The sequence below is a fragment of the Zalophus californianus genome, chromosome 13 (genome assembly GCF_009762305.2).
Source record: "Zalophus californianus isolate mZalCal1 chromosome 13, mZalCal1.pri.v2, whole genome shotgun sequence".
NCBI classification, from domain to species: Eukaryota; Metazoa; Chordata; class Mammalia; order Carnivora; family Otariidae; genus Zalophus; species Zalophus californianus.
This window is the reverse complement of record NC_045607.1, coordinates 58,947,102-58,970,838: the sequence shown is the minus strand read 5'-3', so window position 1 is coordinate 58,970,838 and position 23,737 is coordinate 58,947,102. Positions and strand designations below refer to the sequence as shown.

At 34.9% G+C, this 23,737-nt stretch overlaps 1 long non-coding RNA gene across 1 annotated transcript in view; it reads right to left on the bottom strand.

The window, feature by feature from the left end:
- LOC113934743 overlaps positions 1-21,376 on the bottom strand; it is a 281,624-nt gene extending 260,248 nt beyond the window's left edge. The window contains exon 1 of the long non-coding RNA XR_003523781.2: positions 21,305-21,376. This is a non-coding gene — a long non-coding RNA (uncharacterized LOC113934743). The remainder of the gene's footprint in view (positions 1-21,304) is intronic.
- Between the last annotated feature and the right edge of the window lie 2,361 nt (positions 21,377-23,737).

Here is a 23,737-nt window from a genome sequence, read left to right as displayed (position 1 = left end):
TTCTCGAAATGAATAAATCCCTGTTAAATACACATTTTATCTATTCTCTTTTCTTCCTTGAGAGGCAGATTTTCATCTTGGTATGTTCACAACATATATCAAATTGCTTTATACAGAATAGATCTCAATTGATATTTTTGGAATTAATGACTTGCTAAATGGAAACCTTATGGATATCTGAGAGGAATCAAGTCCACGTTTCCATTTTCTCAACCCATCAGAACATGCATTATTCTCTTAACTTTTTGGCTTTATTTAAAGTTTTGCTGTATCATTTTTGAATTATGAATTTGAATTTTAAACATCCTCATAATGCCTTGGAAAATATACGGAATGTTTTTAACCAGTTAAAAAACAAAAAAAGGAGACAACTTACATATCAAACAATATTTAAATAATGAATGGACTAGTTAAGGGATACTATAAAGGCATAAAAAATTTGCTGTAGAAATATATTTAATGGCAGAGAAATTGTCAATCATATGTTTTAAGGATGAATTGACATTCAAACTATGCATTATAGAATCTACATTTTTTTAAAGAAAAGTATGATTAAATTATCTAGAAAAGTGTGCATTAAAAACACATCAATAGATTCTAAACTTTAGCTTATGTGTGATATCTATTTTCTTTGAGTTATTCTGTTTCTTTAAAATTTTATACAGTTATCAAATGCACTTTTGGTAATTAAAAACTACTAATTGTTATGTAAAATCTAATTTTGTTTCCATTTCATTTTGAAAACTCCTTCTCACACATGGGACATGGACCAGTACCTGGAGACTGACCTTTGCTATTTAAGTGATTCATTCCTATACATAGGAAATATTACAGTCTCTCTCCTGCCGTTATTGAATGTACTTTTCTGTAGATAATTGCTAGTCTAGTTGGATTGTTAGTTGAGTCTCTTATATCATTGTTGATTTTCTTCCTAGTTGTATTATTAGTTATTACAATTATGGTATTGACATCTTCAATTATTCATATTGAATGGTTTATTTTCCCGTCAATTGTGCCAGTTTTACTTTATGTATTTTGGAGCTCTGTTGTTAGGTGCATATTTTATAGTTGTTATATTTTCTTAATGGATCAATACTGTCACCATTATGAAAACACTTCACAGATGAGGAAACTAAGGCTCAGCAAAACTAAGCAATTTTCCAAAGCTGCAAATCCAATTCATGTGTTTCGTTTGCAAAGTCCATGTTCTTTCCACATTTCCACTGACTTCCAAGAAGAAATTCTACCTTTATTTTTCATATTCCATTATGCAAACTGCTAATTTTATATACCAAATCCAAGGGCCATAAATCATTCATGTGAGTTTTGACTGGGAGAATTACTGATGTATTTAGACCTCTTTTTTCTAAAGACTTAGGAGCATAATAAGAAAATATTATTCATTTTAGAAACAGTACACTAAATCATAACATTAACATTTTAACATTTAAAATTTGTTCTATGCCATTCACACTGTTTCAGTATAATTCACTTAAAAAAAGAAGGAACAGCCTCAACAAGTCTTAAATGACAAAAGGAATCTGACTTTACATGAGAAATGAGACATGGAATAAGTTAGTAAAAAATGAAACAAAAGAAGAGAAAAACTGATTTGGAATACACACACATACACACACACACACACACATATATATATATATTATATATATTTCCAATATATATTATATATATTTCCAATATATATATTTCCAATATATATCCCTATATATAGGAATAAGGCTGTTTTCCAATATATATGGGAATATATATATATATATATATATATATATATATACAAAGGTTTTATTTTAAGTAATCTCTACACCCAATGTGGAGCTTGAACTCACAGCCCAGAAATCAAGAGTTGCATGCTCTCCTGACTAAGTTAGCCAGGCACCCCTGGAATAAATACATTTTTAATCTTCATTAGAATTATACAATATAGACTTACTTCCTGAAAATTTTTGCATAAATCTCTATTGTAAGGAAAGACATCTAATGTGATTAAAGCCCTGGTTATCTCTATATTTAACAGAGCTTCCCCCCCTTTTTTTCACTTATAATTCAAGAAACTTGTTACTCCATTTTATGAGTGTATTTAAAAACCGTTTCAGTTAGCACTTTATCTCATTGGATTATTTGGGGTTGATTAATTAAAATGTCTTTGAGAGATGGGGTCTGTAAATGGTAATGACCACATAAAGTTCACTAGAGCAGTCCTTTTGTGGATAATACAGTCAAAGTAATTTCAGTAGACAAGTGTCTTGCTCACATGTATGGAACTCTCACTACCTACTTAGGCAGCTTTTCTACAATTTACTTTTATGGCTTTCAGTTTCAATTGGATTTTATAGACTTAATGGCTTGGGAAATGATTATGGGTAACAATAATTCAGAATTGACCTTTCAGAGTTACCTGCTTTTTGATTGGTTTAAGTAGAAATGCCTCTAATTGAATTTGTCAGCAACAAAAATATGTGCACTAACAGCTGCTGACTTACATTTTATAATTATTATTATTATGTTAGATAAATATTTAAGTAGTTAAAAAAACTGTGACAGTAGAACAAAGTTGCTCAGAGTAACACAAAGTCAGTTTGTCTGTGTGAAAATATTTCACACTCAGATTAATCGTGCTTCTTTGTGAAGGAAAGCCTTTGGCAACTGGTAAAAATAAAATTGTAATGAACTGACAATTGAATGCTGAGGTTACATAGGACATAGTAGAAATATAAAGGTAATTAGATTTTTATATGTATATTAAGAAGTAGAAGACAATCCTAGCCACAACTCTAAAATGAGAATCACTGTGAAATTTAATTTCTGTACATGGAAAGCAGTTCATACAATGCCAGTTACTTTACATATGGTAAATCTTTTAAAACACAAAATTCTATGAGGTATGCACTACTATTATATAATTAGTCTATTTTGTTGATGTGAAAGTGATGGAGAGAAAAGTTAAGATTTTGCTCGAGTTCACACTGCCAGAAAGTAATAAAGGATAGAGAAAACATTTGTTTTTTCCTCAGGAACTTGATCTGGAGGCAGATACCTCAATCATACATCACACTAGAACACAACACATACTCTGTAATTGTAAGCTTTCTGCCTCTCTTCTATTTTCTCCTAGTATTAAGTAACTTATGTTTTCAGAAGAGGGAACTTTCTGGAAGGAAAAGGAAGGCTTCATAGAGGAAGTGGTAAAAAGCTTGATCTAAAGGGAAGATATGATTAGGATATGCAGATGAGAAAATGAAGAGCATTCTAGGTAAGATAGAGTATATGGTGATGCAAACTTTGGAGGGACAACTAAGCTTATCATGCTTATGAAAGATTGAAGACCCTGAAATTAGAAAGGTTTATAGGAAGATGTAGGAGATAAAGCTGAAGAGGTAAGGCAAGCTCAGTGGATAAAATGCCTTAAAAAGCTAAACAGAATATATTAGCATTGACTTGAGAGCAGACAGATGTCTGAGAACACTGACATGTAGTTAGTGTTAATGGAGTAAATTAATAAAAGGTAAACATTGTATTCAGATTGCAGTAGAGGTATTAACCTTTTTTTACATTTTAATTTTATTCATTTGTAAAACGAATTAATATGTATTATCTCAAAGAACTATTGTAAGCATTAGTGAATATATAAAAATCACAGTCAAGTGTTTGAGGCACTAAGTGATTCGCTTGAGGCATCTACTACAATTATCATTTAAAAGAAGTTATCAAGAAGAAGAGGAAGAGGAAAAGGCATGGAGAAAAGAAACGGAGAAGCACAACAGAAGCCAGCAGCCACTGCCATTATGGTAGAATCTTATAAAATGTATCTCCTCTGATGGGATTTATGAACTGAGCAAGTTTTATGATATAAGATATCAAAAAGTTCTTTAGAAATATTTCATCTTTGGAATAAGAGGCAAAATTTAGATGTCCTGTTATGCTGTTCTCAAGATTCCATGCAAAGTGTGTCTCATATACATCTAATTGCCTATTGACTGGTATTGCCCCTGACAAATGGCAATCACTTGAATCTGCCTCTCCTGTGTGAGGCACCAGGCTACCTTCACCTCCATCCACCTGTGTCCATGTTCCTCAGAACTTTGTTACATACTACCAATCTGAAGTAAGGCATGTGTAGTTGATAAGGCTTAATGTAGTCTGCCAAAATGTGATGCAATTTTGAATGGTTTGTAGGTAAATATAATAAATATTTTCTTCATTTAACAAGTATTAGAAAAAATGCTAAGGGTACCTGGGTGTTTCAGTCAGTTAAGCATTCAACTCTTGATTTCAGCTCAGGTCATGATCTCAGGGTCATGGGATCGAGCCCCACATCAGGCTCCACAGGCAGGGGGAGCCTGCTTGAGATTCTCTCTCCCTCCACCTCTGCCAACCCCCAACCCCATGCTCTCTAAATAAGTAAATAAATAAATTTTTAAGAAAAAAAAGAAAACATGCTTTTTTTATTAGTGATATTAAATTTTTTAAATACACTTATTTATAGTAATCCATTTAGATTAATGGGTTAGAACCATTTGAATAAAATAGAAATATATTGACTAAATAGATATTGATAAATAATAAAGATAGAAAGATGATAGATAGATAGATACGTACATAGATAGGTTCTTCTTTAGTAGAATGCCAAGTAATAAATGCAGAGGAAATAATGGAGTTTTAAAATCATCAGTGAAGGCTACAAGCAGTGGGTGGAAGTTTGAGAAAGAACAGGGTTTTTTTTAATTCACCTCCCAATTTTATTTTATTTATTTATTTAGTAAGCTTTACACACAACATGAGGTTTGAACTCACCACCCAAAATCAAGTGTCACATGCTTTACTGACTGAGCCAGCCAGCGCCCTAAGAAAGAACAGAATATTTACACAGTCTCAAAGAGTGTCTCTATAAGGCACTTACTTTGAAAGGAAAATTGTAATTGAAAAGTAGAGAACCCTGTAGACTGTTTCTACAGTCTGTTTGTTGGTTTATTGGTTTATTTCTTGTGCAAATATTGTTGCTAGGGACATAATGAAAATGCCTTCTCCTGGGGGCATGTGGGTGGCTCAGTCAGTTAAGCAACTGACTGAATTTTGGCTCAGGTCATGATCTGAGGGTCATGATCTCAGGGTGGAGGTGTAGCCTGGTATCAGGCTCTGTGTTCAATTCAGAGTCGGCTTATCCTCCCCCGCTGCTCCTCCCCCAACTCTCTCTCTCTCTCTCTCTCTCTCTCTCAAATAAATAAATAAATAAAACCTTAAAAAAAAAGAAAGAAAGAAAAGAAGAGAAGAGAAAAGAAAAGAATGCCTCCTCCTGCACATTTATAGGCATTCCTTCCAGGAATGGAAATTGTGTGTCATGGGTTACATACATCTTTAGCCCAATGAGAAAATACCACATTGTTTCCTAAACCGATTGTTCCAATCTACATTTCCACCAGCAATGTGTACAGAATTCCCATTGTTACACATCTTCATTAACAATTAGTTAATGATGACAGATTTTCAGTTTTGTCAATCTGGTGAGCACAGAAATATTTCTCATTATGTTTTGTTTTGTTTTTTTAAAGATTTTATTTGACAGAGATAGAGAGACAGCGAGAGAAGGAACACAAGCAGGGGGAGTGGGAGAGGGAGAAGCAGGCTTCCCGCAGAGCAGGGAGCCCGATGCAGGGCTCGATCCCAGGACCCTGGGACCATGACCTGAGTCGAAGGCAGACGCTTAACGACTGTGCCACCCAGATGCCCCTCTCATTATGTTTTGATCTGTATTTATCTTATTGCTAGCATCTTTTCATAGAGGTATGAGGCATCCATTTTTGAAATTCCTGCTCATGACTTTGTCTATTTTTTTGTTGTTGTCGGCTTGTCCCTTTGTCTATCAATTCTCAGAAGTCTTTTTATTATATTGAATTCAGCTTCAGATGTTGAAGATTGAAATTATAATCATCTTAATTTTGTCACTTGAAGAAGTTATTGATTTATCATTAACAAGAAAAAAATGCTTCCTACATTATAAAAGGAACCATTTTATAATCAAATATTAAAAAGAATGCTTCCACTCTATTTGGGCAATTTTTCTCTGCTTAAACCAACAGTCTTGGTCCAACACAACAACATCCCCCTAGTTATAGAAACACATCTGTATTATTTATTTTCACATTTATTATGCCATAAGAATATTCTCAGAAATAGATGGTCATCACTTAATATAAATACAACTAGAGAATCCTATTTTTCATTACCTTACCCACTTACAAATCCCTTCTTTCATCTGAAGATTCTTAATCATTCTATCACAAGTATTGTGTTTTACAAGACTTATACACATCAGTATGTTTCTTCTAAACTGTAAACCACAGCAATTTGTTTATGTTTCTTCTATCAAGTTTGCTGTTTTTTGTTGAACATCAACTACACTTGCATATACACATATTCTGATAGATCCATCTACCATTACACATTATGAAAATGTGAGATACTTAATCTTGTAATGCTGCTTTCCAAATATGTTCATTGACACTTGAGAGTGTTGGCCAGGGGGCTTCTAAAGAAAGTAGCAGGAGGGGTGCCTGGGTGGCTCAGTCTGTTAAGCATCTGACTCTTGATTTTGGCTCAGGTCATGATCTCAGGGTCCTGGGATTGAGCTCCATGTCGGGCTCTTCCCTCAGTGGGGAATCTTCTTGTCCTCTCCCTGTGCCCCTCCCACTGCTCATGTTCTCTTTCTCTCTCTCTCAAATAAATAAAATCTCTTAAATATTTTATTTATTTATTTGACAGAGAGATAGAGAGAGAGAGCACAAGTAGGCAGAGCGGCAGGCAGAGAGAGAGGGAGAAGCAGGCTGCCCGCTGAGCAGGGAACCAGACGTGGGGTTCGACCCCAGGACCTGATCATGATCGATCATGACCTGAGCCAAAGGCAGCTGCTTAACCAACTGAGCCACCCAGGCGCCCCAAATAAAATCTTTAAAAAAAAAAGGTGTGAAGCACTAGAAAATCAGACACTCACAGATAAGTCATCTTATGACCTTGAGGGAAATGAACTAGAAGATGAAAGAAGCCCATGGACTGAGGAAGGCAGATCTACAAGAAGGAATTTTTTGGATCTTCTCTAACATGTGTGTCACAGAATTAACCAAACCTGGACATTTGTACCTTCTTAGTTATTGGTGTGTCTGATGATAAACCCCTATTGCTTAAGGCAATTGTGGTCTCATATCTCTGACTTATTACTGATATGTTGCTCTCATATATAACATTCTAATTTATTGGCATGTGCAAATGACAATGAATAGATGTTTGTTGAATAAAAGCAATAGATAATCGCTCTGCCTCTCAAATCTGAATGCTACTAATTTCTGCTAATATAACAAAAATATTGCTATCTGCTTCGGAAAATAACTGGAAGAGAAATAAGGCCAAAGGCACTTATATTGCACATACTAAAACCACCCTACATAAGTTTTACACACTGGGTATTTAATTTTAAACTGTAGCTAGAATCGTTAAACTAATCTATCACATTTTATGTAGATGAGGCAGCAGTTAAGATTTATATTGACTAAGTCTTATTTTAGCCACTAGAATGAATAAAATGCAATAAACTGGAGCCAAAAGCTGAATTCCATTTTAGAAATTATTTTTTCTATTAATTGTTTTCTAGTTCTCAATAATTCACTATTATAGAGCAGAAAGCCCATTGAATTATATGGTTGTAATGAGTTGTTCCTTTAGCATGTTTTATGCATCAGTATTCAATGCCTCAAAAAATCCTGATATTGACTTTATATAAAGCTGCCTTTGAATGGAATTGTGTTTTGCCTCAAAATAATATTGTACTGAAAGTGTATACTCTTTCTGCAAATTTTAAAAGTTAAAATGAAAATGATATATTTTATATATATGTTTATACAAGAAAGTCCTACAAACTTTTTTGTAGATTAAATATTTTGTAAAGATTAATCAACAAATAAACCCCAGTCAGATTTCCATAAATCATTAAATGTATATGAATATATCACTGTTATGACTCGTTTTAAATGTATAGCAGATAATATACATAGTTCCAAGGTGTCCTTCAGAGATCAGAAACCACAATATTTCAAAAGTTCTTCATCACTTTAAGAATTTTAAATCTCATTATAGAAGTCAATAACTATCCACTGGTCCTGTTAAAAAGAGTATTCCCTAAAATCCCATCTCATGATTTCCATATAGAGCCAAAGCCATGACTTAGCTACATTCCAGTCTTCCTACAAACTTACTCAGTAAAGGAGCCATTGAGGCTCCATTGGGAAATGAGCTTGGGCCTCTCCAGCCACGCCACAGACACATGTGCCTATGAAATGGGGTATTATACATTTTAAACCAAAGACTCTTATTTTTCCTCAGTGAAAACAAAACCAATTCTTATAATTTCTACCATGCATTTGAAGAAATGAAAGCCCTAAGTCTTTTCTCTAAATAAATCTAACATCTATGTTTTTACCTTCAAATATTTACCTTCATACTTTTTGTTCTGTCCAGTGTCCCCTCACATATTTTATTGTTAGACCTCAAGCTGCACGTATTTCTTCGCTGATAAAGTATGAGAGTTGCTACAGAATTATATAAAATCTATATTTTTCATCATAGAGAGTTTTAAGTTTGCTTTTTTATTAGCAACTACCACTCATATACTATATTGCATTGCAAGTTAGGGCCTAAGTAAAAATTCTTAAGCACTTATACCCCAAAAACAAAACAAAACAAAAACAGGCATGAGAAAAAAAAGAAAGTCCAGTTAAGAAAGGTAAGACATTTGGGTGCCTGGGTGGCTCAGTCGGTTAAATGTCTGCCTTCTGCTCAGGTCAGGATCTTGGGGTCCTGGGATCAAGTCCCGCATCAGGCTCCCTGATCAGCAGGAGTCTGCTTGTCCCTCTGACCCTCCCGCTGCTTGTGCTCACTCTCTCTCAAATAAATAAAATCTTAAAAAAAGAAAAAAGGTAAGACATTCTATACATCCATGGTGGATATGCCTGTGGTCATTCAGCAAAATATTGCTTTAGTTTTCTTCAAAATAATATTTTGAAGAAATAATATTTTGCTTCAAAATAATATTTTGAAATAATGTCTGGAAATTGTTTTAAATGCACTTTTTTTTTTACAAAATGAGAACTTAATTTGTATACTTTAATCATTTCGGTTTTAACTGAAAAGCATATTATTTATTTTTGTCATATGTGTTTCCCATGTTTTTATATTAACACTTGATGTAATTTCAAAATGTAGTTTCAAATGTTTTATGAAAGTAACATTTGCTGTCATGAAACATCACTGTCATGAAATGTGTTTGATGAAAGATAACAGATATTTTAATAATATGTAATTAAATTATGATAAGCATTTGTTATGATTATTTAAAGCATTGTTCAAGCCCCACATTGAGTGTGGAGTCTACTTTAAAAGATAGATAGATGATAGATAGATGATAGATAGATGATAGCTTTTAGGGGCACTCTGCTGGCTAAGTCAGTGGAGCATGTGACTTGTGGGATCAGGGTAGTGAGTTCAAACCCCATGTTGGTTATAGTGATTACTAAAAAAAAAGTGATCTTTAAAAAATAAAGTATTAATATTTGTATTTCCATAATGTTTTTAAAATTAATTCCAGAGTAAGTATGCACAAGATTTTATAAATAGAATTGTGTATAGTCTAGCTGCTTCTGAAGGCAGGTTTTCCCCAGAAAAGGAGTTCTGTTTGTCATTTATTACATTTTATTGCTCCATGCGATGGCCTGGAGCCTTGAGAAAATACCACCCTTGAGAAAATAAAACTTGTATGACTAAAATTCACAATTCCTTTGTAGTAATTACACAATTAACTGTCATAATGTCATACTTTAAAAAAAATGGTAAATGCCGTATTATATTCAGCACTGTGACCAGATGTCCCAATTCACTACTTCCAAGTGTTTTATCTCTTAGTCACTCACTCATTTCCACTTTTCTCCAACTCCTTATAGAAATTTTGACATTTTATGATTATTAAACAATTTCACCTGAGAACGATAAATACCAAAATATGTATATTTGAACATAATCATAACACAAACTGGTCAGATTTGAACTGACTTACTAGATTTTCTCGAGAGTCAACAATGATCATGGGAGAATTCATACTTCTTTCAAAATTATTTTGTGCATCTAAGAAGGAATTAGAATGGATGTTTGGCTGCACACATTTCAAATACATGCAAATTTTAGACAAATTTTAGATAACATTTAGGTAACTTTTAAGTCGCACACCCACATTGAGAAAATAAGAAACTGAATGATATTTGAAAAGGATTTCCTTGGGGAAAACTGTGTTATGAGCTTCTCCCACTGATTTTACAGGAATTTGGAGTATAACCTACTAATACCACAACAACAGAGAGTGACTCTAAGGTAACCATTAGGGGCTAAAGACTGGCCAGGGGATTGAATACAGTTTGGGGGACATTTTAACAAACCCACTTGAGAAACATAAAGGATGAAATAAAGATCCTAACAGAAAGGAGACCAGGAGGGCATGAAAAAATCTCAAGGAAGAAAAACTAAAGGTAACACCTGATGCCTAAGTGCGGAGGAAGGTTTAAACAATGAATGTCAGAAAAGTTTGCTACTTGCCTAAGAGATACTGCTTTACGATATCTGGAGAGATTGGTGTGGTCTTTGAAGAAACCACAGATGTACTGACAAGAAAAAATCAGCTTTAAATACTTGCCAGTTCAGGCCAGTATCATTTAACCAAGAACTTTACTAATCCCCCTACCTCTTCTCTCTCATCATGCTCCTAAACTAAGCATTTTGAAACTGTGTTTGGCAAGCTGGAGTAGGAGGAATCAGTCTCACAAGGTTTGAAGAGAGAAAGGGAAAGAAGTTGATCACCCCATCTTTCCTGAACCCATTGTCCTGAAAATTGCTCAAACTGGCAAGGAAGAGAGGTCTTCACATTAATCCAGGACATGGAACATGAATTGACACTGTTGTTTTAAAGTTCTGAGGTGATTGTGGACATTTTTTACATCATAAAGTTACCAGAAAAGTCAAAGACCTGGCTGAGTTTCTCAAGGGTCATGGAAATAACTATCCTGGCAGCAATTAAAATAGACAAGAGTAGACAAAAATAAAGTTGTTTTGTTTATTTCCCAATGTGTGCTTAAGCATTGGAACAGTATTCACAAGAAGAAAGATGCTTTCACAAGGGGGCACTGTTTCTTCAATAGAGCAGGACTATTAATTGCAAAAACACAAGGTCTTAGCTCCTCACACTTTCGATTCACTTCTATCATGTGTAATATTATCTGTCAGGGCTTGGATACAACCACTATGGTGGGTCTGCCTGGATTCCAGGTATATTACACATTTACAAGAAGTGTTTCCTTAGAAAAAGGAAGTTGTGGTCTCATAAGCAAGGAAGACACTTGGTTTAATGATGTAAAAATTTTTAAAAGACATGAGAAGGGTATATAATTGCAACACACCACAAAACCTACAGTGCTTCTCAGGTGACAGAGAAATTGCTCTAATCGATTTTAACATCCCATTAAGGCCAGCCAGCAAACCAAGGATGTATTGTCTGCAACAATGAAGCATTGCCCTGGAGACTCAGCTTGGTAGAATAAATAAAAAGGGGTAATTCTTTCTATTAATTCAGTTCACTGTGGCCATTGATAGGAATATAGAGTCTGATTCCAGAAAACTAACCCAGGGCAAGTGTGGGGGTGGGTGGGAGGGAGGAGGGTCTACTATCACTAAATAGAAGTTGGACAATGAAATGAATTATCAATTTTATTTTATCCTACAGTTATCCCCTTATTCATGGGGGTTATATTTCAAGACCCTCAGTGGATGTCTTGAAACCATGGATAGTACCAAATCCTATATATATTATGTTTTTTCTTCTACACACATACAGTAGTCACAGTGAGAGATTAATAACTAATAATAAAATAGAACAAATTATAACAAAAGTGTGTAATAAAAGTTATGTGAATATGGTTTTTCTCTCTCTTATTGTACTGTACTCCACCTTCTTCTTGTGATATAAGATGATAAAATGCCTAAATGATGAGATAAATTGAAATGAATGATGCAGGCACTGTGACATAGTGTTAGGTGACTATTGACCTTCCGACAATACTTCAGAAGAAGGCTCATCGACTGCTGGATGAGAATTGACTGCCAGTAACTGAAACCATGAGTAATGGAAAACGTGGAAAGCAAAACCACAGATAAAGAGGGACTACTAAATATCCTAAAGGCAACCAAAATTTCCTCTTCCAATAATAAAAAAAGAAATATTAAGCAAATGGATAAAAACTTTCATTGTGATGTTCAAAACAGTTAAGATAAATACATAAGCATTAAATTTGGGCAGGGTGGGTAGAAAGAGATGGATCGGATATGACCATCTCCAACTTGTCAGTACAATAATGATTCCCTAGTTCACAAATAGTCCCAGTAACATGGAGGAATGTACATATGCATCTTTCAAACAATATTTTTGGTTATGCTAAGTCTGTGTCCAAAAGTACTAAAACAGAGATCAAAGATCAAAACAGAACAGTAGAGTAGGAAGACCCTAGATTCCTTTCATCTGATGAACACAACTAAGTAACTATCAAATCATCCTAAATACCCCAGAAATCAGCCTGAAGACTTACAGAACAAATTCCACAACCAAAGGGAGAGAAGAGGCTACACAAAGAAGGTAGGAAGTGTAGAGACATGGTTTAGGGGAGAAATGAATCACAGGTGATATGGAGCAGAGAAGGGTGAGAAGAGAGGAACACACAAGGGAATGCATAAGAAGAATGATTCCCCAAAGCCATTGGCTCGGGAAATAAGAGAGTTTGAATCTTGTGAGCTCTTGCAACCAACAGGGTTAAAAGCCTGGAGTTTTATTTATTTTATTTTTTTAATTTTTTTTTGGATTTTATTCATCTATTTGACAGAGAGAGAGACAGTGAGAGAGGGAACACAAGCAGAGGGAGTTGGAGAGGGAGAAGCAGGCTTCCCACTGAGCAGGGAGCCCGATGTTGGGGCTCGATCCCGGGACCCTGGGATCATGACCTGAGCCAAAGGCAGACGCTTAACGAGTGAGCCACCCAGGCGCCCCCAAAAGCCTGGAGTTTTAAAGTTCTGCAGGCTTGGCTGGGATAGAGCCCAGAGGGCACTGCACAGCTCCTGGAGAAAAGGCAGACGAACAATGAGGGGGCGGGTGTCATGGAAAGAGCCATGTGAAGAGCACCTGGGGCACACAGTGCAGAGAGTATTCACTGGTCTCAGAGAGCATCTCTGAGAGGCAATGTTCACAGAAATGTCTCTCCAGGAACACGGTTGCTAGCCAGTGCCATTTCCTTTCCCTTCCCTTCAATATAAAGACAGAATCACTGGCAGGAGGGAGTGCAGCACAGACACAGGCCAACTAACTTGCTTACAAGACCCACCCCCTGCACTCTGGCAGGACTACCCTTCTCAGTCAAGATTGCCTCAGTCCCAGTATGGTAGGTCCCTTGCCCAAAAGACCAGCACAAACCCCAACCTACACTATGTCTCCTGACCAGAGAGTTCTTCAGGGCCTCAGGTCTGGTGGAGGTGGTGTCAAGTCTCCTTTCATAAGCAGTTAAAACCTGCCACATTCAGGCCAGGGACTGAACACTGCCCACAGCAGGAAAGGAGAGCCTCTACAGATGACTGGATTGAAGGATAAAGCAGCCAACAAACAAAGGAAGAGCACACACCAGAGACAGTCCCTGAAGTACCAGGACCTGGGCACTACATGACCTCTCCCTCATAAGTGGAGGGAGGAACAGAGGACATAACTGGTTTTTCTAACACACAGAAGAAGGCAGAGACTTAGACAAAATGCCAAGACAGAAGAATTTATCCCAAATGAGAGAACAAGATATGGCCACAGCCAGAGATCTAAGTGAAACAGATACAAGTAACATGCTTGATGGAGAATTTAAAGCAATAATCATAAGGATATTTGCTGGGCTTGGAAAAGAATGGAAGACATCAGGGAGACCCTCACCGCAGAGATAAAAGAGTTAAAAAATATCAGTCAGAGAGAAAGAATGCAATAAACAAGATTGGAAACAAGCTTGATACATGAAAAGCAGGCTAGAAGAAGCAGAGGAATGGACTAGTGACATAGAAGACAAAATAATGGAAAATAATGAAACTGAACAAAAGAGAGAAAGAATTATGCAACACGAGAATAGACTTAGGGAATTCAGTGACTCCATCAAACATAATAACATTCATATTATAGGAGTCCCAGGAGAAGAGAGAGAAAAGGGGGCAGAAAATTTATTTCAAGAAATAATAGAAGAAAACTTCCCTAAATCTGGGGAACGAAACAGATTTCCAGATCCAGGAGGTACAGAGAACTCCCATCAAAATCAACAAAAGTGAGCCAACACCAAGACATATTGTAATTAAATCGGCAAATATAGTGATAAAGAAAAAGTCTTAAAAGCAGCAAGACAAAAGAAGTCAGTAAATAAAAAAGTCCAAGGGAAAACTCATAAGGCTAGCAGGAGATTTTGCAACAGAAACTATGCAAGCCAGAAGAAAATGGCATGATATATTCAAACTGCTGAATGGGAATAATCTGCAGCCAAGAATACTCTATCCAGCAAGGCTGTCATTCAGAATAGAAGGAGAGATAAAGAGTTTCCCAGACAAATGAAAACTAAAGGAGTTCATGACCACTAAACCAGCTCTACAAGAAATATTAAAGGGGACTCTTTGAGTATAAGGGAGAGACTGAGTGCAAAGGAGTGACAAAGACAAGAAAGCATTCGAGAAAATCTCCAGAAACAATGACAAAACAAGTAATAAAATGCTAATAAACACATGTTTATCAATAATTACTTTGAATGTAAATTGACTAAACACTCTAATCAAAAGATATAGGGTAGGGGCACCTGGGTGGCTCGGATGGTTAAGCATCTGCCTTTGGCTCAGGTCATGATCCCAGGGTCCTGGGATCAAGATCTGAGTCAGGCTCCATGCTCAGCGGGGAGTCTGTTTCTCCTTCTCCCTCTGCCTCTCTCCCCTGTTCATGCTCTCTCTCTCTCTGTCTCTGTCTCAAATGAATAAATAAAAAATCTTAAAAAAAAAGACATGGGGGTCAGAATGGATTAAAACAAAACAAAACAAACAAAAACAAGACCCATCTATGTGCTGTCTAGAAGAGACTGATTTTTTTTTAATTTTTTTATTGTTATGTTAATCACCATATATTACATCATTTGTTTTTGGTGCAGTGTTCCATGATTCATTGTTTGTTCATAACACCCAGTGCTCCATGCAGAACGTGCCCTCCTCAATACCCATCACCAGGCTAACCCATCCCCCTACCCCCTCCCCTCTAGAACCCTCAGTTTGTTTTTCAGAGTCCATCATCTCTCATGGAAGAGACTGATTTTATTTATTTATTTTTTAAAGATTTTATTTATTTATTTGACAGAGAGAGAAAGAGAGAGAGAGCGAGCACAAGGAGGGGAGCAGCAGAGGGAGAGGGAGAAGTAGCCTCCCCGCCCAGCGGGGAGCCGGATGCGGGAACCAATCCCAGGACCCTGGGATCATGACCTGAGCCGAAGGCATTTGCTTAATAATTGAGCCACCCAGGTGCCCTGAAGAGACTGATTTTAGACCTAAAGATACCAGCAGATTGATAGTGAGGGGGGTGGAGAAACATTTATCACCCAAATGGATGTCAAAAGAAAATCAGAGTAGCAATACTTTATATTGGACAAACTAGATTTTTTTTTGTCTCCTATTGCTTTTAACCTGCTTTGGTAATCAGGGTAGTATTGGTTTAATGGAATGATTTTTAATTTGTTTTCTCTATTTCATTATTTGTAAGATTTTGATAAAGACTGCCATTAAGTTTTTTTTTTTTAATGTTTAGTACAATTCACTAATGAAACCATGTGGTCTTGGGCTTTTCTGTGCTGGGAGATTTTTGATTCCTAACTCAACTTTCAGTCTTGATATTGGTCTAAGATTTCCTCCTTCTTGGATTCAAGATTCATGATTCAATTGTGATAACTTGTGCATTTTTAGTTATTATCTGTTTTTTTTCCTAAGTTATTTGATTTGTTAGTATACAATTGTTGTAGTAATCTGTTATCACACTATGAATTTCTGTGGTTATCTGTTGAATTGTTTTCTCTTCTATTTCTCATTTTGGTTTCTGAGTCTCCTCTCTCTCTCTCTTTCTCTCTTTCTTAGTTAATACAGTTAAAGCATTGTCAACTCTGTTCATTTTTTGCAAAAAATGGTCTTAACTTTCAATGTTATGTTATTGTTATTGTAGTCTCTATTTTATTTATTTCTGATTTTTCTTTGTTATTTCCTTCATCTAAATTTCAGCTAAGGTTCTTTTTCTAGTTCCTTGTGGTGTAATATTGTTTAAGCTTCTTTTTCTTAATACAGGCATTTAGAGCATAAATTTCATTCTAAAATCTGCTTTTGTGGCATCCCATAGTTTTTGGAATATTGTGTTTTCTTTTTACTTTTGTTTTGAGACGTATTTTTATTTACTGTTTGAGTTCTTATTTTTCCCATTGCTTTTGCAGTAGTGTGAATACTTAATATTTACATTGTAGATTTTCCAGCTTTGTTTTATTTTTGATCTTTACTTTTGTACTATTGTGGTTAGAAAACATACGTGGTATGATTTCAGTCTTCTTAAATTTATAATATTTGTTATGTCTCTTTTTATGTGATTTAACCAGGGAATTCTTCTGAGTATACTTGAAGAAAATGTGTATTCTGTTTTTCTTGGATAGAATGTTTTATATATATCTTTTAGAACCATGTATATTGAAGTATGCTTTAAATAAAGAAAAATGTTGTTGTTAAAAATACAAAATAAAACAATAACTTTAACTGAGAGTACTCATTTAAAATAAAGCATATCAGAGGGGAGGCAAGCAGGCAGATGGGTGAAATAAGTGAAGGGGATTAAGAGTACACTTAAATCATGATAAGCACTAAGTAATGTATGGGATTGTTGAATCACTATATTGAACACCTGAAACTAATGTAACACTATTAATTATACTCAAAATAAAATATAAAACTTAATTTAAAAAAAATAAAGATTTCATTTATTTATTTGAGAGAGTGACAGAGATAGCAAGACAGAGCACAAACAGGGAAGAGAGGGAGAAGCAGACCACCCATTGAGCTGGGAGCCAACGCGGGGCTGGACCCCAGGACCCTGGGATCATGACCTGAGTCGAAGGTAGATGGTTAACCAACTGAGCCACCCAGGTGCCCCCCAAAAATATATTTTTTCAAATTACAACATGTGGAAGCAGTTATGGTACATAATTATTTTCTTGCTGATTTTTATCACATAATGGAAATTTTTGAACATTAAACTTGCCATGGTTATTGGGAAATGATATATAATGGCTCTACAAAGATACATGCATATATATTATGGGCAAGAAATGTTATGGTATTAATGAAATGAATTTAAAGAGATTGGAGTTTATAGTAAAAATACAATGAACTTAATGATAAAACGCTATGGCATTAGCTTTTACTTAGGGATGAATTATCTTTTTGTCTTTGTTTTAGACTAGGATGATCATTTTGTTTCTCTTAATGAATTTAGTTTCCACTGAAGTGTTTCAAAGTGGTTTAAAAATACATGTTACATTTTTTCTTACTTCTTGTGACATTCCTCACCTGTCCGGAAGTAGAATTAACAAGACTTCATGGATGGTATAATAAGAGAGTTGAGAGAGGAATCCACGATATTTTCCAGGTTTCTTTTTGGGAAACTGGGTAGATGGCACTTTTCGTAGAAATGGGAAAGAAAAAAGTAAGTTTGTGGAAAAATATTGTGAGTTCAGTTTTAATATATTGGAAGTTGAGAAGCTAATGTGCTATCAAATAGATATGCTGATATGATTCTCAAGAATGAGATCTTAAGAGGACATATTGATTTGAGTGTCACTGGATATAAATAATCTCTGAAGTTACAAGAGTAGATGAGTTCAGGCATGAAAGCTATGGACTGAAAAGAGAGGAAACAAAGGAAGTTATTGAGCAAATATTAACTCTTGAAAGTCATATCTGGGATAAGGGAGGACTTACAGAAAAGAAAAGGGTTAATGAGGGCCTGGTGATGGGTAAGGAAGAAGGGAAGTTGCAATGGGAAGTCTACCCAATTAAAAAAATTCCAATTAAGAACATCTTGAAAGTTTGAGAAGTGGGTCCCTATGTCATAAACACTGTGCATGGTTTATGCAGAGACAAACCAACCACCTTGTTAGACCCACACCCCACCTCATCTTCACACTTGGATTCTGATTTGTGATTTTTTTACCATTAATTTTGAATGCAAATTTGCTTAAAACTTCACCTGTGTTCTGGGAAGGTAGCGAATTAACTTTCCTTTTTTCCCCATTTTTCTCTTAACATCTAACAACTCAGACACCTTTATAAAGTGGCTGACTGCTCAGAACAAAAAACAAGAAAAATTCAGTCCAAAATGAAACAGCAAAACTGATTGCTGTCCCTTCTTTATTTTTCTCTAAATCAAGTCATAAAGAAATACTAGAGCCCAAGGATAGAGAGCTTAATGTCAGGTAATAGTGAGTTGTTTATTTGCTTTTGTTTTTTAGACCAGCTAGATTACATGTACTATGACTTGGTGAGGTAGAATTTGATCCTCCAAATATCCTTGAATTTAAAGGAATTATCTATCAAATGGGAGTCCTGTGAAGAAAGTCATAATTAATAAGTAATTAGGGATTTACTGAGTTGTGTCAGATAAGCCTCATTTTATTTCTTATTTTTTTATGAGAGTTTACTAAACCAGTATATTAAAGGAATGATGTAGACACAATACATCTATATTTCAGCATGGTATTTGACATGAAATTTTTGAAGATAAGAGGTAGAGAATTGGTTCCTGGATAACAGCATTTAAATGGATTCCTTAACCGGTTCAACAGTGTTAGGTTTTTAAATTAAAAGAAGGCTCAAATAAATGGAATCAGAAATTATGAAGGCTTTTATATTAAAGATTTAATGAAAGCTAGCTAGTCTGATAAATCCTGAATCTGTCATTGAATATCTCACCACTTCCCTGCCTGGCTTCAGATTTGAATGGAGGCTTGACTCAAGTTAAATATGAGCTCCTATGGTAAGGGATAGAGGTGAGAAGCTCTTGATTTATATGCAACGGTCAAAGGTACATTGTGAAAAACAACTCCTATGGGGTTTTTGGTTCACACATGCAGAAACAATATGGGTTAAATGATTTTCACTCTAACCATTTAATCTTCCCCTCATATCTTCATAGTATAATATCTGGTGGCTCACCACTGAGGACTCTATTGGGAAAAAAAAATTGGCAAGCATATGTATGACTAAGGAATTCTATCATACAGTGACAATAAATGGTGTGAATCTATTTCTGCTGAAATATCAGCTTGACAAGCTATCTTTGGAGGTGTTCCATATGACACAAGTTATCCTTCCTTCCTATTTATTTGGTTCTTTTTTCCTCTATAACAGCCCCTCTGAATTATTTCATTCCCTAACCTTTCCAGAAGAAGAATATTCAGTTCAGATCATTGGATGTGACTCTAAGCCAATCTGAGCTCTTGATCCAGCCAATCCAATCTACAGCATCCCCATGCATACACACGTTTGTGTGCACAAATGTATAAACACACTCACTGACTTGCAGTATACCCCATATCTATTCAATCTAATGCTTAAAGTGAGGTTTGTTAGAGGCTTTGAATACCTAATACAACTTCTGAGATTATATGGAAATAGAAGAAAGCAGAGGATTTCTAGAACTAGGTTGCCCCAAGTTCCACTAGAATATATATAGAGAAAGACTATATACACTGTCACATCTTTTAAAATTTCTTTTGTGAGCATTTCATATTTTTATATTGTTTATTTATAATGCTGGTGATAAATTATGTAATTTATAAATAATGTGCATATATTGTAGTGTATATTTAACATTTTTCACTGATGGACTGTTCAATCGAAAATATTTGAAGATCATAGCTCCAAAGCATGTGAGAGCATGAGAAAAACTTCAAAAACTGTAGGTTAGAAAAATTGGAAAAATTCAAATTAATTAATTGTGACCTAAATATAACACATAAATTCAAACTTAAGTATAACATATAAAATACAAAGGATATTTTAAGGCATGAGTGTGCGTGTGTGTGTGTGTTTGTGTGTGTTTAAGATAGAGAAAGAAAAAGCTTGATCGGATAGTTGAGGGGAGGGTTGTTCAGAAACGAGAAACCAGGATACATTAATGCCACTTACATAGAGAATAACAATAATAAATTGAAGCAAAAGAAAGCATGTATTTGGTTTTATGGCATAAACTACTTAAGAATTATTTAACTTTAAAATTGAATTTCAGGGGGGCCTGGGTGGCTCAGTCGTTAAGCGGCTGCCTTCAGCTCAAGTCATGATCTCAGGGTCCTCCGATCGAGCCCCGCATCGGGCTCCCTGCCCAGTGGGAAGCCTGCTTCTCCCTCTCCCACTCCCCCTGCTTGTGTTCCCTCTCTCGCTGTCTCTCTCTCTGTCAAATAAATAAATAAAATCTTTAAAAAAATAAAATTAAATTGAATTTCAACATGCAAAATAAATATTACGTATTACCAAAATTGACAGAATTTATTTTTTATATTTTTTTAGAACTTATTATCTTTCATTTGATTGCAGCCTCAGACTTATTCATGGATGCTCATTCAACGAGTGCTTGTGGGTCATGGTGTCAGTTAATAAAATATCTTTAAAAATTATCTATAAGGGTGCCTGGGTGGCTCAGTTGGTTAAGCGTCTGTCTTTGGCTCAAGTTATGATATCCGGTCCTGGGATCCAGCCGAGTATTGGGCTCCCTGCTCAGCAGGGAGTCTTCTTCTCCCTCTGCCCCTCCGCCCTGCCGCTTGTGCCCACTCTCTTTAAGAAATAAATATATTTTTAAAAAATAAAAATCTATAAGTAATACCACCACTATTTTAGAATTTTAAAAAAGTACTAGTTTCCATTCTCCACATAATTTTAATTTTACAACTATAGTTTTTGGTAGTACTCCTATTAGTAGATTAATTAAGAACAAAGCAAAATCCTGATTTACAAATTTTGTTTAAAAAAAAGTGTTTTTCTATTTAGCCAAGCAATGATGTTAACATGTCTTTAATCCTCCTTGTTTTGTACTACAATCAAGCCTTTAAAAAGAGCAATTAGAATGAGTGAGACTTACCAGTGTATAGCCTTTCCCTACAAGATGATTAATGGCTGGAGGGTGAAAAGTGTCAAACCCCTCAGGATTTCCCTAAAAGGAAAAAAATAAAGGGGGAAACACATTTTGAATTCACATTTTTTGGTAGTTATTTGATGCTGGTGAGATAAATCTAAGTCACCTGATGAGATAAAAAAAGGAGCACAGTAAAAGATACCTTAAAGATTAATGACACTAATCAATGCTCAGAAATAATACCATCAGAAGGGTTTCTTTGATATAAAGTACTATAACCCATTACATTTAAAGAATGAATACAATTTTTAAATTTTTCTCTGATCTAAAAACTCATGCTATAGGATATTAATTTGATTTACCACAAATCCATTTTCTTTTTTTAATGGCAGTTTATTTATTTATTTCTATAGATGATCTCTAAATCTGTTTTTTTCTCTTTTGTGTTGCATAAGAAAATGAGCCACTCACAACTTTTTTTATTCAGATATGTTTTCTCAAAGATTCAGAAAACACCATCTATCAAATTACGGTTATTAGATATAGAACTCTTATACCACATTCAAGTGACTGTTGTACTCTAGAACAGTTAACAACTTTCAAAATAACAGCATAGCACTAAACATAATGTATTTGAGGCCATAACTATAATAAACAATGTATATCAAAAACCTTTACTATATCAGGATAGAAAATCTGCAAATCAGTAGCTGACTATTGACCAGATAAGCGAAGCTCAAAGAAAAGTCATATATAATTAAATATTTCAGTTAAAATCGCACATTTAGCAATGTAAAATTGAATTGCATAATAAAGATCAGGTGTTCCCATCAACTGTTTAATGATTACTGGGCCATTTGCTCCTGAGATCCAAAGAGAAATATGCAAAATTTCTGTCATTTACTGGCCACAAAGAAGTGGGTATTTAGGGTTCATCATGATCTCTCACATCTGATCCAAATGCCCCCTCCTACACACACTCAAGCTTTTTACATTTCCTTCTTAGAATGTCCCCTTGCTACCTATTCAAACATTATTCATTCTTTTAAACCAAACTCTAAACTAAGCTAATTTATGGAAGCATAATTTTTTTGGATTCAGAGGCTTGTTCCAATATTAATACATACTCCATCATATATTTTTCACATATGTGCCTTCTCTGCTCAACTAAATGTTTAGTTCATTAGAACAGAAATCATGCTCTATACTCTGTGTGTGTTCAGAAAGTCAGAATCTAGTAGAGTTCTAACTACTTAGCAGGGAAACATATATCTGTTTTGATTACTTAGTTAATTGGTGAGTCTTGCTACTATACACTATATCTGAAATGATTAATGTCAAAAACGCCATTGAGTGACTAAGAAATGACTTTTGGTTTTGAAAGGAAGGAACTGTTAGTCTGTCTTATTTGACAAACAGTTCTTTCTCAGGACTAAAGAAAACCATATCACACCTATTTTATTTTCTACATGGCTTTAATGGATAATGTTAAAATCTTACAAGGTATTGACATAACCCTCTGCTAAACCTGCAAACTAAACAAAATAACATTGAGTAGTTACTATGTACCAGATACACACACACACACACACACACACACACACACACACACACACACACACACACAATGTTGATCATTTCTTTTCATGGTTAAATGCAAACTAATGAGTGAGAAACTACTGTTAATTTCCCTTCTTTTCAGATGAGGAAACTGAAACAGAAATTTTGAGCTACTTTCCCAAAATCTGCTAGTCAGTAAATGGTAGAGATGAGATTTAAATGCAGGCAGCCTGACTCAGAGCGATTCATTCTAACTCCAATAATATGCTACCTGTGTTTCGAATCACATATGCTAGATAAAGGGGAAGAGAAATTTAGAAGGAAGGAATGAGAAAGATAGTTTACATATTGTCAAAATGTGAAACTGACATTTTTAAAAAGCCAGTTGCAAATCCTAAAGAATTCTACTCTTCACACTCCTAACCCAGTGTACCCCAGGCAGACTTAGAATCAATGTTTTCATGTAAATAAGTTTATTTAAAAGTTATTAAACTTTTATCTAGATATAGGAATATATTTAGAAATTTAGAAAAAAGGAACTTTTTTAGATATTTCATGGGGACTCAACATTATCAAACATCTTTTATATTAGAATTTAAATTGTGCAATTTAACTTTAAGATTTAAAATAGCTTTTAAATTTGATCTGTATTTTTACTTCTCTGTTCTTGAACATCTTAAACATTTATTACCATTAACAAATACAGCATGTGTAGGAACTGAGTATAATTTTGAGCTTTTAGTGGTACACACTTCACATTTCCTTAAAGGAGCCCTTTTCCCTAAAGCATGCACATTTCATAGAATAAAGCAATATTTAATAATGCTGGTGTTCAAAATTATACATGAGAATACTCTTACCCTTTCTTTCTAGAAGCTG